This window comes from Eschrichtius robustus, chromosome 2 (assembly GCF_028021215.1).
Source record: "Eschrichtius robustus isolate mEscRob2 chromosome 2, mEscRob2.pri, whole genome shotgun sequence".
NCBI classification, from domain to species: Eukaryota; Metazoa; Chordata; class Mammalia; order Artiodactyla; family Eschrichtiidae; genus Eschrichtius; species Eschrichtius robustus.
In genome coordinates, this window is record NC_090825.1 from 164980955 (window position 1) to 164984567 (window position 3613).

Below are 3613 nucleotides of genomic sequence, written 5' to 3' on the forward strand. Positions count from 1 at the left end.
ATAAAATTAGAACACTCCCTAATACCATACACAAAAATAAACTCAAAATACATTAAAGACTTAAATGTAAGACCAGACACTATAAAACTATTAGGGGAATACATAGAGAGAACACACTTTGACATAAATCGCAGCAAGATCTTTTATGACCCACCTCCAAGACTAATGAAAATAAAAACAAAATAAACAAATGGGAACTAATTAAACTTAAAAGCTTTTGCACAGCAAAGGAAACTATAAACAAATGAAGAGACAACCCCCAGAATGGGAGAAAATATTTGCAAACGAAGCAACTGACAAAGGATCAATCTCCAAAATATACAAGCAGCCCATGCAGCTCAATATCAAAAAACAAAACAAAACAACCTAATCAAAAAATGAGTGGAAGACATAAATAGACTTTTCTCCAAAGAAGGCATACAGATGGCCAAGAGGCACATGAAAAATGTTCAACATCACTAATTATCAGAGAAATGCAAATCAAAATTACAATGAGGTCAGAATGGCCATAATCAAAAACTCTGCAAATAATCAATGCTGGAGAAGATGTAGAGAAAAGGGAATCCTCTTACACTGTCAGTTGGAACGTAAATTGGTACAGCCACTATGGAGAACAGTGTGCAGTTTCCTTAAAAAACTAACAATAGAGCTTCCATGTGATCCAGCAATCCCACTCATAGGTATATATCTGGAGAAAATTATAATTCGAAAGGATACATGCACCCAAATGTTCATTGCAGCACTATTTACAATAGCCAGGACATGGAAGCAACCTAAATGTCCATCGACAGAGGAATGGTTAAACAAGATTTGGTACATATATACAGTGGAATATTACTCAGCCATAAAAAGGAAGAAAATAGTGCCATTTTCAGAGACGTGGATGGACTTAAAGACTGTCATACAGAGTGAAGTGAGTCAGAAAGAGAAAAACATATATCATATAATATCACTTATATGAGGAATCTAGAAAAAATACAGGTAAATTTATTGACAAAGCAGAAATAAAGTCACAGATGTAGAGAACAAACTTATGGTTACCAAGGGGGGAAGGAGGGGAGAGATGAATTGGGAGATTGGGATTGACATATATACACGATTGATACTGTGCATAAAATAGATAACTAATGAGAACCTGTACTGTATAGCACAAGGAAATCTACTCAATGATCGGTGGTGACCTAAATGGGAAGGAAATCTTAAAAAGTGTGGATATATGTATACATATAACTGATTCACTTTGCTGTACAGCAGAAAATAACACAACATTGTAGAGCAACTATACTCCAAAAAAATTTTACTTGTTCGCAAAGCAAGTGCTGGAGGATGGATTAAACTCAGGGGTGTCTAAGTCAAAACCTTACCCCAGATGACTGATGTTGTTATGGTTCTTGTTATGTTGACTCCATGTCAGGGTGCACAATTCCTCGTTAGTGAAGCAAAATTTGCCTAGGTCCATTCAGCTCTAAACATTAGGATACTAATGAGCTGTTCATATGTTTGGAGATTTTCCTAAACCATTGATTCTCAAGAATAATGGAAAAATGTATTAAAGCACCCAGAATTGAATGAGTCAGCTCTTGCCTGTTTTGGGCAATCAATAACCATATTCTCAGTGATCTTAACACAGGAAGTAGAAGTGTCATTGAACTGATCCTGGCACATAAACTAGGGATTCCTTAAACCTACCTAAGGAGACAAAAGACCTGTATGCAGAAAATTATAAGACACTGATGAAAGAAATTAAAGATGATAACAAATATGGAGAGATATACCATGTTCTTGGGTTGGAAGAATCAACATTGTGAAAATGACTATACTACCCAAAACAATCTACAGATTCAATGCAATCCCTATCAAACTACCACTGGCATTTTTCACAGAACTAGAACAAAAAATTTCACAATTTGTATGGAAACACAAAAGACCCCTAGTAACCAAAGCAATCTTGAGAAAGAAAAACAGAGCTGGAGGAATCAGGCTCCAGGACTGCAGACTATACTACAAAGCTACAGTAATCAAGACAGTATGGTACTGGCACAAAAACAGAAATATAGACCAATGGGACAGGATAGAAAGCCCAGAGATAAACCCACACACATATGGTCAGCTTATCTTTGATAAAGGAGGCAAGAATATACAATGGAGAAAAGACAGCCTCTTCAATAAGTTGTGCTGGGAAAACTGGACAGCTACATGTAAAAGAATGAAATTAGAACACTCACTAACAACATACACAAAAATAAACTCAAAATGGATTAAAGACCTAAATGTAAGGCCAGACACTATCAAACTCTTAGAGGAAAACATAGGCAGAACACTCTATGACATAAATCACAGCAACATCATTTTTGACCCAGCTCCTTGAGAAATGGAAATAAAAACAAAAATAAACAAATGGGACCTAATGAAACTTAAAAGCTTTTGCACAGCAAAGGAAACCATAAACAAGACGAAAAGACAACCCTCAGAATGGGAGAAAATATTTGCAAACGAAGCAACTGACAAAGGATTAATCTCCAAAATTTACAAGCAGCTCATGCAGCTCAATATCAAAAAAACAAACAACCCAATCCAAAAATGGGCAGAAGACCTAAATAGACATTTCTCCAAAGAACACAGAGATGGCCAAGAGGCACAAGAAAAGATGCTCAACATCACTAATTATTAAAGAAATGCAAATCAAATCTACATTGAGGTATCACCTCACACTGGTCAGAATGACCATCATCAAAAAGTCTACAAACAATAAATGTTGGAGAGGGTGTGGAGAAAAGGGAACACTCTTGTCCTATTCGTGGGAATGTAAATTGATATAGCCATTATGGAGAAGGGTATGGAGGTTCCTTAAAAAACTAAAAATAGAACTACCATATGACCCAGCAATCCCACTACTGGGCATATACCCTGAGATAACCATAATTCCAAAAGACACATGTACCCCACTGTTCATTGCAGCACTATCCTAAATATCCATCAACAGATGAATGGATAAAGGAGATGTGGTACATATATACAATGGCATATTACTTACCCATAAAAAGGAACAAAATTTGGTCATTTGTAGAGACATAGATGGACCTGGGGTCTGTCATACAGAGTGAAGTAAGTCAGAAAGAGAAAAACAAATATCGTATATTAACGCATATGTGTGGAATCTAGAAAAATGATACAAGTGAACCAATTTGCAGGGCAGGAACAGAGACGCAGATGTAGAAAATAGACGTGTGGACACAGGGGTGCAAGGTGGGTGGGATGAATTCAGACATAGCGATTGATATATAAACACTACCATGTGTAAAATAGATAGCTAGTGTGAACCTGCTGTATAGCACAGGGAGCTCAGCTCAGTGCTCTGTGATGACCTAGATGGGCAGGATCGGGGAAACAGGAGGGAGGTCCAAGTGGGAAGGGATATTCTTATACACATATCTGACTCACTTCATAGTACAGCAGAAACTAACAGAACATTATAAAGCAACTATACACCCCGCCAAAAAAAAACCAGACTCACAGACATAGAAACCAATCTATGGTTACCAACTTGGAGAGGGGAGTGGGAGGGACAAGTTAGGAGTATGAGATTAACAGATACAAACTACTACACATAAAA